This window comes from Copadichromis virginalis, linkage group LG23, assembly GCF_057382275.1.
Source record: "Copadichromis virginalis isolate Kocher_CV1m ecotype Utaka linkage group LG23, C_Virginalis_male_GT1.1, whole genome shotgun sequence".
In the NCBI taxonomy this organism is placed as follows: Eukaryota; Metazoa; Chordata; class Actinopteri; order Cichliformes; family Cichlidae; genus Copadichromis; species Copadichromis virginalis.
In genome coordinates, this window is record NC_140639.1 from 9,392,648 (window position 1) to 9,409,334 (window position 16,687).

The following is a 16,687-nucleotide window of genomic DNA, read 5'->3' on the forward strand; positions in this document are numbered from 1 at the left end:
CATTTTAAAATACAAAACAAGCATCCGTTGGAAATTGGAGGTATACAAATGGGGAAAAAAATCCGTTCTTATTTCGACAGAAAGCCCACTTTCAGTGTGTTACTCCACTGCATTTTCTATGTTAGCACAAATATGGATGAAGAATTTCACTTTTTTTAAAGAGTGAAACTGAATAAATCATCGCGGCATCACTGTTTGAAGGCGATTTTTAACGAGGTAGACAAATACCAGAGTAGCAAAGCAATGTGCATGATGGACCTACCATCTGGTCCCTGCTAATGATGATAGCTCACATGACACATAGCGTATTGCTTGAAAACGGTGCTGCCAATTCCATAATTTTATCAAGAACTTGATAAATATTTTTGAATAAAGCGTTATATATATTTAACTATTACAGTCACTGGTATGTGTGTATACTGGAGAGTGAATCTCTGTCTTTACAGTCAATCTGAACTTAAAGTAAGACTGAAAGTGATCACTGAAAGCACTTGACCCCTATCACTGATGTCTTATTTTTCCTCCCCCTACTCACTGCACCTATGTCTTTTGGGCATAAAGCAGCAGAGAGAAGAAGCCCCCCCGGAAATTCCCTATGATAAGGTCCCAGATGGGACAATCCCACCAGTGAGGGGGCAGGTGTGGTGGCCACAGTTGGAGCTGAGCACCAGTGATTAGCCAAGCCCAGTAGTGCAGCAGGGAGTTAAATGGGGCAGGCTGCCAGCTGCTTGCGCCTGATGATGATGATGATGATGATGATGATGATGATGATGAGTTGGGGGGGGGGGGGGGGTGACACGGTGGGGGTTACCCTGGTAGATGGGGTGGAGGCAGGGTTGGTGTTAGAGAGAGGAGGGAAGGGGGTGGGGGTCTTTTCTGTGACTCTCACCTGGCCCAACACACACAAAATTTGACACATCTGTCCAAATACTGTACACAGTTCTCCATATTTGCATTCACTTTCAGATCGAACTGTCTGAGTATGTTGAAACATCGAGCCAACAAGTACAAGTATAATGATACAAGCAAGCATATGTCATTGGATCATGAGGGTGCATCATGTGGCTAAAATAAAGTAGCTACGCTCATTCAAAGCAGGTTTTGAGAAAGCACCTGGCCCACTAAGCAATCTCAAATTTCACCATGTTTATAAAGCTTGATCTATTTAGGTCTCTGTCAGAGAGGATGGCAGTCACACTGCAGCTGCAGTCGTCATAGCAACAGGTAATCTGCATTTCCTTTTGTGTGCTTGATTAGCCTGTTTGACTCAGGGCTCTCACTCTCTCTCAGTCTGTATGTTTTGAAGGGTTGGGCCGATGCCACTGATCAGCTCATTCTATCTCACGGATGCATTCATCAGCGCTGATGACATTGTATTCTGAGAGTCACGAGTGTGTGTGATTCAGGTTTTATAATCCCATCCCAGCATACAGGATGTATGCCTTTTGCATGCCACGCAACTATTCTTTCAGGGCTGCAACTGTTTCCTTAGACAGAAGCACCAACAACCCTTTGTTTTTCAGTGAGTACCTGGAGATTCAAAATGTGTTCATGTCTGATCTGTAAATACATAAATGCTAATATTAAATTCAGATCAATCTGAATGACAAAAAATATGATTTTTTTTTTGGGGGGGGGGGTTGCAGTTTTTAAGATATATAATATTTGTTTAATTACTAAAATATAAAAAGATTGGCATAATATAGTTTCTCTTACTTACAGCATTTAACTTAATGCAAAAAAGTAAACAACTGTTTACCTTTCTAGAGTCAGTCCCTCTTTAATCTTGCTAAATGAAAGACCTTGCCACGGGCAGTTTTCATTGGAACAACTTTCTAAAACTTAGCATTATACTCAGTAGCTTGGTTTAGGGCAATATGTGCACTGACTGTAGAAAGGGATGAGGTTTTAAAGTGTAAGGCGTAGTGGCCCTGAGGTGCAGGACACACCATAAACACCACCAACAAAAATCCACAAACAAAAAAAGCATTTCAAAAAAACACTGGTCAACCTTCCACTTCCTTCAAGTGTGCTTTCAGAGGCCAAAATGATAGTTTAATGTTATCTGTTGAGAAGAACTGCATTACATGCATATCCATATCATGAACTTAGAGCTGTATTAAATAATAAATCAGCTTCCCAAGCTTTTTCATAATAGAGTAAACCACCATAATTGTGAGCCTCTGAATTAACATGCTTGATGTCTTGCTGAACATTTCCATAACAACTTTAATTTGAACTGCAATCTTTTCTTTCTGATTTTGAACAAAACAACTGTCAGTTGGTAATTTCCATAAAAATGACAGATCAGAGTCCCCACCCTGTCCTCTTTTTTGTTTCCTCTTTTATTTGCTAACCCAGCCTCTATTCTGTTCATTTATTTTGATACCCAGCTGAGTTTGGGAGAGACTAACAGAGACCAATTACTTAATTACTTTATGATAAAAAAATAAAAAAAATAAAAACTGTTTTAATAACAATAAAGAATTATTCATTATGAAAGGAGGAAGAACCTCAACTGTGTGTGAGCCCCTGAGTTTGTGCCAAGAATATCCATTGGATAATCTGCCTCAGATTATAGAAAATCCTATATGATAGTCCCATAACATGTTCCTATATAACTGAATCAGTCTCTTCTTTCATCCTTTAAAACCTTTTGCACATTTTAATGATCTTCTAAAATGGAAAAATAAAAGGCTGAAAAATGAAGCTAACTTGGAAGCAAATTCCAGTTCCTCATATAGCTGCTACACTTCTCCACAGACTACTATTTTAAAATTCCCAACTTTAATTCAGAAAATGATATGTTTACAGCCTGTTACAAAATGCATCTTTGGTTTCTGGAGCTAATCTAAGGCTTAAAGGGGTAAGATCACTTGTATTGATTGGCGTACTAGCACAGGCGGTTGTCATAAATATCCATCCATCACTTCTTAGGGAATAGCACTGTGTTCCCAAGTAAAATAAACCCTCTCTCTGGGGGAAAGTCTTAATACACCTTGGAAGAGACTTCTTTCATCTGCTTCTATTTGCAATATCATTCATTAGGTCCCAACTCACAGCTCATGGTCATAAGTGAGGCCAGGAACGTGGATCGACCAGTAAATTGCCACAACAGAGCAGTAAAGCATTCACTTTGCAACAGATGCTGCGTCAATCCGAACTACCACTTCAGCGAGTTCTAGTCACCAAACTGGACCTTTTCACCTGTTGTTGTGTTACACACTTCAGGACCTTTGCAAGCAATGTGTCAGCTGATATCTCTAAATATGAGTAAGTATTATAAGCACATGTACAGCTGGATATCACTGTGTGTAAACAGGGAAAAAATAAAATTATGGCAAACTGATGCTTTATTTTGACATTTGTCTTGTTTACCAGAGAAACTGAGCACACTGTCTTGTTGTACCTATGCTTCCAATTTAGCATCCTATCCTAAATTTATAATACCAGCACATGGGAGGGCTTTCGTTCCAATTTGCACCCGGCATGGCCTCCAGGATGGAGGTTTCTTTGTTGCGCTAAATTGTCCCTTTGTTGTGACTCTCTGTGCACCGAATAGCTCTTTGTGTTTGCTGACTGATAAAGCTTCTGCAAACAGTTATCTTAGTCACACACACATGCGTGGACACAGACAAACACAAACACCCAGTTAGAAGTGTTGGTAACGATGTTACATCCATGTTAGATCACAAACTCACAAACAAACTGACATACAGCGTGATAACAGATGCCTTGATAAGCTTATCTTGTATCCAAGCAGGGGTTTCTCAAGACTGGTCATACCTCCTTGTAGCCACTGTTTCTTCAGAATCAATCAAAAACGGTCCTCCATCTATGATTGGTACTATTCTCTGAGATGAATGAGGGCAGTATTATGAACGGCATATATTTGCATTTTATGACCCACTGCAGAAGGCTTGCCACACTGATTAGGTGGCTCGTTTCTCCAAGGCCGGAGAAAGACCATGGACATCTGTCATGCTTTAAACGTATTAGAAGTGTGACAGGGTGTTATCACTAGATTAGGCTGTATATGACCTTGCAGCAATATAGCAAACTTCAAAACCTCAAATTATGAAAGCTTTTATCATATTTGATCAACCCCATTCTGTTTTCTTTGTCTAAGACTCTCCTGGCTCTTGTCACTAATCTTATTCCCAATATTCTCATGTGTGCTCTCCAGTGATCATGTCCACATCACATCTGTCTGTTCTCTTTGCTTCAGCTTATATGTGTGTGTGTGTGTGTGTGTGTGTGTGTGAGAGAGAGAGAGAAAGAGATGCAGTTATCTTAATGTCAGGGTAGATTTCCTTGGCTTGTTGCACAGAAGCCAGAGCTTTGTTGTAACAGCAAACATTAGCATGACTAGATAACATCCTCCAGCCTTCTGTTTTCCATCCACCGTTTATTTGCACACAAATACATGAATAGGATGGACACAGACGCTAATGTCAAGCCTCAACAGGGGTCTCAGACATATGGGGATGCCTTTAATGATGTTTGAAAGAGAAACAACGAGGGCACCCGCCTAACCACACACACACACACACACACACACACACACACACACACACACACACACACACACACACACACACACACACACGCACAGTTTGTGTTTTCTGAAAGCACCTGTTTGTCATTGTAATGCATTATTGCAGGTAATGCAGTTAGGTGTGTGTCAGTCTGCGTGTACATCTGCATGTGTGTTCCATAGATTGTAAACCAGCGTCTCAGATGTCACCAGAACAGAGCTACAGCTGGGGGTCAAAGGTCATCAGTGCCAGGTGCCTCAGGGCTACAGATGTCTTGGGGAGAGAAAGCAGGTGTAGTATTTGTCACTGAAATAACAAGATCATCATTTTTATTTTGTGAAACCTCATCTGAAAGAAAATAAAAGACAACACTGCGCATGTTAGGTTTAGTGCTCCTGTTTTTAACATCTGATGTTCTCATGTCCCGATAAATAACATTCATTATCATTTTAAAAATAAATTTGTTCTTTTACTAAGAAAAATGATCTAAATTAATTTTTCTGTGTCACACTTTGGAGACAAGTGTGAAGGAAATGAAAGGTTTGTTACCAATAACAGTAATAGGAAACAAGGAAAAAGAAGAAAATAAATCAAACCTTATGTAAAATAAACAATAATTTTGTTTAGAAATGCAAAATAAAACAATAAAAAACAACAAATACAAAACAAATTAATTATTAATAAATAAGTGAGCAAAATAATAAAAACTGGAAAAAATAAATTCCACTCTCACATTAAAAATTCTGGGACAAAAATTCCAGATTAAAAACGGAATATGTGGAAGTAGTTAGTTATGTATCGTTAAACTGGTTCTCCTGCTGGATGAATGTGGAAAATTTTAATTCGACCTTGGAAAATGAACACAATGACCACGTTCTCTTTACTGCACAGCTAAAATGGCAATAATCGTCACTTCTTTAGATTTGTTTTACTACTGTACAGAACCTTTTCTACTGGAAGCTTACCCTGTATTGTATATAGACTAACCCTGCAATAATGTTGTTTTTGTTATATCATTATGATAAATTTCAGATTTATCAGAAATTTCCATGACTACATTTTATTTGTCGAACTCACAATAAACCCACTCATACCTTATACCCACCTTAATATATTTATATAAATATTAATTAAAGTGCACACAGAAGAATTCTCATGTGGGTTGATGTTATTCCATCATAGGGGAACTGCTGTGCTTCATCAACAAACTATTTTCATTAACAACACATTTAACATTTTCACAGATTTTATTAAGTGTAAAAAATATATCAAAATGGTTAAACATTTAAATAGTTTTGTTTGGGCTAAACAGTGAAATGAGATGTTAAATTCATTATCACAGAAATCTGGATAATTCTGATCACTGATAAGTGATTGAATAACTTTGCCCAGTAGTTGTGAGGAAGGAGAAACTTTGCACATTACTGCCACTTAGTGGTATAAGTAGCATCTGCTCTCTCTCTCTCTCTCTCTCTCTCTCTATCTATCAGTGTTGGTCAAGTTACTTCGAAAAAGTAATTAATTATAGTTACTAGTTACTTCTTCAAAAAAGTAACTGAGTTAGTAACTGATTTACAATATAATCTCAAAGTAATTAATTACTTGCAAAGTAACTATTGGTTACTTAAAAAAACAAAACAAAAACGTTTAACCCTCTGGGGTTCAGGATATACTTGGCCATTTTAACTACTTTTGATTTTCCCTCTACATTTTACCTTTAAAAACTATTTACTTTGCCTTGTTTGGTATCATCCTTTTCAGCACGTGTCTGAATTTACAGTTATGTTTTCATTTTGACATGCTGTATTAACACAATTGATCTAAAATCAGACAAAAACCATAAAATCTGAGTATAAAAAGTTATATATTTTTTTTACTATTTCAACCACAAACATGTTTAATGAATCATATTTCATAACATTAAATGCAAATATAAATTGTCAATTTTAAAATCATATGCACAAGTTTTGCAAACAACAAAGTTATTTGCATCCATTTACCTTTTACCTTGATTTTTTAAATAACCATTTCAAACTATTTACAGAACAATCAGCTGTTCTGCGTTCAATAAGATGCCGCACAAATTATTTGTGCCACTCCAAAAAAATAATTTCTGTCCACTATAAAGGACAACATCACAGCCTGATACCTGCAGGTCTGACAGCAGCAGGTGTACCACTCCTGTTTCTACCTGGAGACAGCAGTCTCCTCATTGTTCTGACACACAACACGAAACTATCCACAACACTACACACTAACTACACAAGACAACACATTAACTACATGCTCCAAACATGCTAAACGTTAGGGTTTAGGTTAGGTTTGATCGTGACCGTCCGCGGGAGCGCGCGCAGCTGCTTAAAGCTTTAGCGTCCAGATTACCTAAGTAGTCAGCTACTTCCGTACAACTGATATAAAATGCTGTAAGCTGAACACAACCGTCTGTTTGTTAAAAAATAGTAACGGACCGCATTTTCTTCTCAGTAACTGTAACGGCATTGTAACGATAGGAATAGTAATTAGTTAGATTGCTCGTTTATGAAAAAAGTAACGCTGTCCTATCTATCTATCTATCTATCTATCTATCTATCTATCTATCTATCTATCTATCTATCTATCTATCTATCTATCTATCTATCTATCTATCTATCTATCTTTCTTCAGAGGAAAACTGGTATAACTTGTTGTGGTAAAAAACACTTGTTCTTGCCTTCCTTTAATAGGCTTTGCCTGTGCACAAATGACCATTTACCATACCACATATCATCACTAACCTCATATCACATTACAGGCACATCAAAGCTGGCTACAACGAAACACAATGCAAATATTTTAGCATCTAATAAATGGATGTTGTAATTACAGTTTTTCTCAGTCGCTTTGGTGCGTTTCTCAGAACACCATTAACATTTGCACAGCAGTTAGTGCATTTCCCAAAACAATTAGTGCAAACTGCAAAACCTAGTGGATAGCCTGCAAAAGCACGTCACATGCACAGAATTGATTATCCATACCTCAAAAGCAAGTATCCATGTCAATGAAACTGTCAGTGCCATCAAAATGAAAAGTCTTGACACCATCTTTATGAACAAGATAGTCAAATGGCATTGTCATGTTTCCACTATGACAGTTTATAATTTCAGTGTTTCCCATTGCAAAAACAATTGGTGACACCTGAAAATGCTGACAACAGCACTATGGCCTACCTGTACAGCCATCTGAAATGTGCAGTAAAGTCACTATAGATGTTATGGGAGTCTTGGGAGTAACTAAGACACTGAATACGTACGTTTCACATTTCCATTGTGTAGAAGTGTTTGTAATCCTACAGAATTGTGCAAAAGAAAAATATGCTACAGTCACTTGTTCACTGTAGAATACATGTAAACATTTGGTAGAGCCTCCTCATGAGTGACAGCTGTAATTCACCTGAGATCAATTGTTCAATTTCGGAGACATTTCCAGGAACAATGATACAGAAAGGTATAGGATTTGCTTGACAGATGGCCAATATTTGGCATGTGATAACTAGTTCAACAATTTTGTGTGTGATGACTTAAGCAATGGATGTATGACTATTAGTTTTATTGGGAATGACTATTCAGCATCCATAGGTATGATTACTTTTGACTGACATGACATAAGCAAATGGAAATGTCAGAAAGCAGCAGGGAAATGTATGGAAGCAACTGATTCATGTCCAAAATCATTTGCAGTTTGTTCAGAGAGAGGAGAAATTGCTACTATGATGTGCACAAATGACTGAGTGTTGTGGAGGTTGAACTAATAGTTATGAGAATTTCAATTCTGATCTGAGAAACGCACCAAAGCGACTGAGAAAAACTGTAATGTAAGACTGTTTGTTGGATTGTGTGTACGTGTGCTGGAAAATGTGTGTTTATTTTTAATGTGTTGTTTTATTCAATTCAAATGTAGCACTTTGTAACTGTGTGGTTAAAAACATGCAATACAAATAAATGTATTATTATTATTATTATTATTATTATTATTATTATTATTATTATTATTATTATTATTCAGGCAGAGGATGAATTGAGGGACTGCACCATCATGCGATAAATAAGTATCATTTTATAACATGAAGTTACAGAGTCTAAGAAAAAAACTGTTGTACTAGAATTGAGTTTGATAAGCCTCCTTTTAAAAAAAGAGAGGAAAGGATAAAGGTTTAAGTTTTTTAAATTTTCAGAATATTTGAGCCAAAGCTCATCAATACAATCTATACAAGCACTTATGGTTTGTTTTATATTCTTGAGACAAGACATGTGCAAACACAAAATTCTCTTCACAAATACCCTCAAATTTAATATTTTGAAGAACTCCAAAACAACCTCTCACTTGAATATGCACAGTCCAGGTGACAGCCATGAAAGGTCAGACAAAAGAAACAGGCTTTATCTGACATAGTAAATACCCTCTTTCCCTGAATAGCCCACCTCTCTCTTTGGCTTTGTTGACTTGTCAGCTTCTCAGCTTGACAGTTTCTCCATTGAAGGTGCAGAGAAGGTTGGGGAAGGTGAATGCGGAAAAGCAGCTGAGCCAGATGGTTTCCCGAGCAGGTTTATGGAGGGGTTTGTATAAGATGCCTTGATAAAGTCAGTCAAAACTAGATTAGTGTCACAGTCATTAAATGCTTGTCAGGTAAGGGTTTCTTTTAGGTGTGCCTGTCACTGTCAGAGACACAAACAGAGCTAATATTATTCATCACCTGTCACCTGCCACAAAAATCATTCTTTCTTTAAACATATAATGTGGATGTATGAAAATCCACATAATGAAACAAAGGTTTGATTTAAAAATTCATTAATCCTGTCCATAAAAAAGCCTTAATTAAAGTAATTCCTATATAAGTGTTGTTTTGTTTGTTTTTATCTCTCTTAGTGTTTCCATCACAGGGGAACAAGGGAAACAAGAAAGGCAAGTTTGCCATAAAAAGTCTGTTTTTAGATGAAACCCGTAGATTTGTCTGAGCTTCGGGGGAACTTTTACAATTTTTTTTTTACACACAACAAAGACTCTTAAATTGGCTGCCTCTAGCAAACAAAAAAATTATGGAACAGCATGTGGGCGGGGCTTCTGTGTTCACAGCAGGAGCTGTGTGACCATATAAGGAATATCCCCCCTCAGCAACTATGCACACAGCCAAGTGTATAAAAAGTCTCTCTAACTGAGAGTCTAGATCAGTTTGAAGACTGACTTTTAATCTGTAACAGATTAACTTGATATTCTACTATTAGCATCATGTGAAAAAGAGAATGTAAAAGTATATCGCACACTAAGCCATGCTGATAGATTCTGTTTAGACTGAAGAGGATTTCTCATGGCAGCTCCTATTGAGTCTCAGTCTAATTCTCCCGTCATTATCTTTAATGTTTATTATGCCAGCTGAGGCCTGACTTTTCTGGGATGTCCAGTACTGGGAAAATTGTGGCACTGTGTTAATATAAACCTGAATCCACTAGACCTGAAAACTGCAAACAGTTACACCTTCATGCAGACACTCAAACTTGCTGATGATTAATTAATAAAGTGCGTCTGATTAGCAGCACCTGCCTGCTACTTACACTCTTCATTCCTGTGAAAGTAGTAGGGGGTGTACTGTTTTTTTCAAAGGACTGTTTAAACTATGAGAAAAGAAGAATATTTAATAATTGAACATAGATACTGAAATTGGAAGCTACAGCAGTGTGGATGCAGATATATAGAATGAGGTGAAGTTTGATGAAGTCGATGTACTTTATATGTTGCTTTACAACATAGTTCCAGGTAAATTTATGTAGAACTGAGGATTGTTTGGCGTTGTATTTCTAAAGGATCAAATAGAAAAAGAAAAATATTATCTACCCTCATATTTAACTGTATATATAAAGGTCATATATGTTTTAGATGACATTATGTGGACATTCAGAGACTATATTATATATTACACATATGTACTGGATATCTTTTGAGACATTATGTCAGTACTGCTCAAACTTGTATCCAATGGGCCCTTAATTGGTGTAGATTTTGCTATTGTTGTTTGTGGAATAAAGTTTCTGAATTACTTTGTGACAAAGTAATTTGTTGAGAAACTATACAGGAAAAACTAATGACTGCTTATTATGATTGTGACACTTCAAAAATAGATACAGTGTGTGTCTCTGGCCAGCAGGGCGCAGTGTTTCCCTTCAGATATCTCAGATCTTGTTCAACAAATTGCCTTAACAGACGTGACAGTACAGAGCACGGACTAAATTCCTCAAATCCCACTTCAGCTCTTAATGTGCCCACATTAAAGTCAATGAGACATCTTTTTATAATGCATTTCGTCTATATGTTTTTCAGACCAGTGATCTGAATATTTCTCCACGGCTGTAAGCGTGTGTGTGTGTGTGTGTGTGTGTGTGTGTGTGTGTGTGTGTGTGTGTGTCTGCTGGGTAAATTCGTTCATCTCTAGTAATTCATATCAGAGCTATAAAGTTGGCTTGCTCCAGCAGGCTGTGATATTGTTGGAGGAATGTTCTCTGAGAGGATTTTATGCTCTTTCCCTGCAACTTCTCCTAAGGGACCGACTGAAAATCTTCCTCAATAGTCAGAATGTTCAGTATTTTTGTAGAAAGTCCCCCTTGACAACCACAGAACAAATCTAATAAAGCCTGAGCACCTCGCTGGGCTTTGTCAGGTCTCTGTGGTGATTGCAACATTCATTCCCTGCATGATAGAAACTTTAAATCTGTGTGACACTCGTGCTTAATCGACTTTTGAATCATCGTTATCATCATTTGTTTAGCATTATGATGCCTTGTAAAGTGCAAGTTAATGACTCAGCACTGAATTATAATACCTTTGTTTTTTTGCTAATTTATCCACTTGAAAATGCAATGCAGGTTTCTAGTTTTAGCTGCACCATAAATGATGATATGTAAATCCAGTGCCTTTGAAACTCTGGCACAAAGAGAAACACTGGATTAGCACAGCAATGCCATAAAAGGATAATCTGTTTGTTTACCAGATTAAGTTGAAATGCAAAACTTGCGAGGAATTTCTCAGTTTCTCATTTTTGCAGATGCGTTTGTATGTAAATCCAGTGCATTGCCTGATTAATATGTGCATGGGTTTAAAGAGATCATTGAGCTAGTACTGGTAAGTATAAAAGTACTTTTACTTCAGTGTATAACCTTTTGTGTCACATTATGTGATAAACGCATTATTATGCAAATACAATTTACTAGACAATATATTACATATTATGACTTTTATGATTGATAGCTTGATTAGTTAGTGAACGGATGCATGTAAATGTGACATAATTTAGATTTAGAAATTAGTGGTATGATATGAGATGTTACTATAAAAAGATCTAGGAAAAACAAAAAACACCAGCTGAATGAATATGATGCATATTAGACAATGTTATTTTGTACTCTATGAAAATTGAGGTGATTGTTTTCAGTCATTACAGTTTCGAAAAGAATAGCAAGAAACTGCTACTTCTTAGTTTGCCTTAATAAATTCTGTTCAGAAATTTGTTTGGATGCAAATCTGGATGCAAATATATGGGTCTTTTCTGTGCCAAGCAGCAATTTCCAAGGCTGACAATAATGCCAACGTGAACTGCCAAAAACTGCAGTTCCACTAGTGGCCACTTGAGGCTGGCTCAAAAAGTAAGACTTGCATGTTAAAATACAGTTTAAATAAGTGTGTTTCTGGCCTGTACATTAAATAGTTTTGGTCTCTATTGATAGTTTTCGCTTTATAATAACTTTAAAGTGATTGATTTTTTTTTAATACCAGCAATGTTTAAAATTAGGCTTTGGCTGATATCCCTGTTGATACAGGGAGCTGCGATGTAGTGGGGGCCTCACCTCTGCTGTTGGTGCCTTTTGAACCATTTTGGACAATTTCTGGAATTATCTGGGAAATAATCTGGCTTCCTGCTTATGCTTCAGTTTCAGTAAGTGAAACTCTATCATTTCATTAGTCAAATCATTCTTGAAGAAGGATGCAAGGAATTAAATATGCCAGATATCTGTGAATAATTTTAATATTTGACTTTATTACTTACCAAATGGTCTTGTTATTGTGAAGATTAAACAAATTCAGACTGTCCTATTTTACTTTTTTTTTAAAAAAAAACCATGACATTCCTATGCAACATCTGCCAAAGTGTAAACATATTCCTGAATGTCTGACATGGATAAACATGTGTCAGGGTCATATGTTACACTGTCATGCATAGTATGAAATGTGCATGCTTATGGGTGCAGCTGTTATATTCTGAAGCGCTCTGCGTTTACTCCTCCTTGGACACATTTCTAAGACACTAACAGTACAAAATCACGGGGCTTCTTTAGCATGAAATCCATCCTGAGCATTAAAGTTTGACTGTGTAAAGAATAATGAATGGTACTGTAATAATCTCATGAATTGTGCAGTTGTAAATATCAACTGGTGAGATGTAGGCTAATTTAAATGTTATTTGAATTGTGTCAATGTAAACTGTGACCATGTTTTGAATGCGGACCATCACTTCTTTACCAAGGTCAGTATGGACTTCCCCCCCAAAAATGTTGCCCACCGGTGTCATAGAGCAGGAAAGCCAAGGGCCCTTTTCCAGTACACTTCAATTCAATCTTCTTTTTTAAACTCTTTTTGTTATAAGTCAGATTCATGGCACATGCAATGATGTCACTTCTTACAAATGAAAGCTGCAGATATCTTTCATATGCACTCTAAGGATAACCACAAGTTCTGGTGCAATGCTGCAGCCAGTGTTGTTTGAGCGGCTACTTTGTGTATCAGTTTACAGTGTAGCCTAAATAAGCTACTGTATATGTAGGCAATTTGAATGCAGGGCTGTAATGGCGACAACGATTAACAATAACAACTACTTTATATAGGAGGCTAATGTAAATACATGTAAAGACTATGGCAGAGGATAGAATAACCTTAAATGGTCTCTGACATCTTAAAGATAATCACTTGAAGTTTCTGTTTAGAGGACAAAAGTGTGAACACCGGTTGTGTAATATGTTACACATGATGTAATGTTTCTAGTTTGTCCTCCTTTCGCTTGTAGACAGAAAACAGATTGGGGAGAGCAGATCCTCCTCCACTTGTCTCTGCCTCCTCATGACTGTGTTTACAATGGGAATACCATGCCTGGAGCAGCTATGCTCTAGAGTTTCACTAAAAAGGCCCAGGATAGACTCCTGTTAGAATCTCCCTCGGTGCGTGAGTGATCGTGAGACTAAAAGTTTGCACTTTGTTTATTTCTCCAGGTCCCTTGAGTATTTCAGGCACCACTACCATCCATCTTTCTCTCTGGATAACAGGATGAAGTTGGACACTGACAACTGCTTCTCTCTTATTGGATAATGAGAAGACGTTAGATGCTGACACGACATTCGCTCTTTACTCTTGTTGCCTTTCATCTGCTTCCAGTTGTGGCTTTTAGTCTTCTTTTTTTTTTTGTTCCCACAAAAGCCAAAAGAGCTTTTGAAAAAGAGAAGATGAGTGAATGAGGGAGTTAAAAGATGGCATATAGACTAATTTTGGAACTGCTCACAAAACCTAAATGTTTGTAGGTTTATCCGTATTTGTCTTTGCAAATTTAATGGAGCTCTTTAACATAAAAATGTAATAAAATCCCTGTTTAGGTCTGTCTTATCTCCACTCATAGGTTTATTTGGTACGAGATGATAAAGGTATCTGTTAAAGGCCAGGTGGGTACACGATGTGGTAAAACTTGCACGGCCCAACTTCCCGTTGCATCCTTCCCTCCCTCATTCTTTCCCTTGAACTGTAACCTTCTGCCTCTCCTCCCACTCTATCTTGCTCTGATGATGCCTTCGGTATCACTCAGTGTGCAAAACTGCATACTTTGACCACTGTATCTATTAGAAAAAAATGAGAAGATGTGTACCATCTTTAGCTAGGTCAGTGTTTGTCCTCCCTGCACCCCTTAACAAGACACAAGAGGGAAAAAATGATGGGGGGAGATGTTTACAGAGTGGTTTATCTGGAGAAGGCTCTCAGCTCCGCTGAGTTAATGATGAACTCCGTTTTAAGTAAGCAGACTGCTAAAAGGCAGACCTTGTCACCTTTTTGTAGCTGTGACAGAAAGCCTCCCAGACAACTTTAAATGGATTTGAGGTGAGTGGTGCAGATTGCACCATCAAGACTCTGCTCAGCATCATATAAATGCATTTCAGTCCAGTAAGATTTTACTTTCTAACCTCCCTGCATTAATGGATTACCTAAGTCGTTGGGGAAGTGTAAGGAGATCAGTCAGATGAGGCAGCAATCAGTGACAGAGTAATCCCCAAAGCAAACACTGAGGATGGGTCCAGTATATAAAGACCCTCAACATGCATCTGTTGTTTAGACTGACCTAAGCCACAAAATACTTCACATTTTCTCTTACATCATAAACCTAAGACATCAGTTTCCATTAGAAAACCTCAGTCTAAGGCAGTGGCTGGAAATGTAAAAGAACACCAGTTGCTGACGTTTTGATGCTACGAGAAAACAATCAGGATGGAAAACAAGTTTGCTTGAGTGTGTGACTTGATATCCAAAAGCAAACATGTCAGCCCCACAAAGTTTCACGCTGATAATAAACCACTAATCCTTGCTGAAGTTCACCGGGTTAAGCTTACATAGATAAAAGCCTGGTTCACACAAATTATAAAGGCCATTATTCTCACTTACCACCATTAAAAAAATACAGTTTTACCAAGAATGTGTCTAACATAAATGTTATTCCAGTTTCTATGGACAATTCCAACAATAAGCTTTAAATGTTTTTCTTTGGCTCACACTTTCACCACTATGGTTTTGAAAATTCTCAACCACTACAGGATTTATTACTTTGAAATTTTGCGCAGGCATTCATGAACTCCCAGAGGGTAAGTCTTTGCTGACCCACTAGTCATACTGCTTCTCTACACAGGAATTGGCAGGGGTTTGCTAGAGTCTGAAATGTAAAATTCCTCATCAAAGGATATACGCAAAGATCACCATCTCACTAATTTTTTTTACACTACATTATAAGTACACCAACTGTGATGTGTCATTTGAGCAGATTTCAAGTACATGCACAGAGACAGCTGCTGGCTGCATGAATGAGCGGTCAATCCTATTTTTCTGTTACACTTTTTAAAAAAGTTCTGGTGGAAGGATACATCCACATCTGTTGATTTGTGTCTCAACAAAATGTAGAATGTACAAACGTCTGCACTGAGCCTAATAATCTGGTTCTGTTGGAGGTCTGTTCCTGTTTAAAGGGAGTTCTTTCTTCCCACTGTCACCAAATTGTTGGAGTTTTCTCTCTAATAATCTAGTATCTTTACAGAATAAAGCACATAGTCATACAGAAAAAAACGACTTGAATTTATTGCTGTAAAAGATGCTTTTATAGACTCACTGAAAACAATAGTCTGCCTCACCAGGCTGGGACGAGTGGGGTGATACACAGAGATAAAAAGAAAGCAAACAGTAAACACTAAGTACCATAAATACCTGCAGGAAGCGAGGTAATAAAGAGAAAAATACATAAATCAAAGAAAGAAACAAAGATGATGACATGTAATATTACCATAAGTAAAAGTTGGTGAACATAGCAAATGCTCTACTTCCTTAACTTCACCATGTTAGCCTGCTTGGCTGTACAATCTCATCTTAGAAGAAATCAGATCAAGTTAAAATGCACTGAGTTGAGATTTTGCAAGTTAACAGTTTCAATTTTACTAAATAATCCTAGTTCACAAAAATAGGTTGTCTGTTGAGATGTCTTCTAAGGAAGGTGGTTAATTCCACCAATGTTTGAGTGAACCCGCCCAGTGAGCATATGTGCATCTACTGTATGAGACGTGCACGTGTGAAACAGGGCGTCGCTACAAAAGAGCACGAGTGGCTCCGCTGACTTCCTGAAAAGGGTGAAAGGTCAAAAATGTGTCTTGTGTGCAAATGTTTAGTAAATCTAATAAAATTTGACTGATTCAGTCTCTGTAGTTGAATAGTGCAGAGGGATTAAGATTACAGGAGCGTTTTCCACCCCCTCCCTCCATCTGTACTAAACTGTCCCTGGTGTGGATATGTTTTCAAGATTCTGGCATGTAGCCGGGTCACTGCATGTGTGTGTG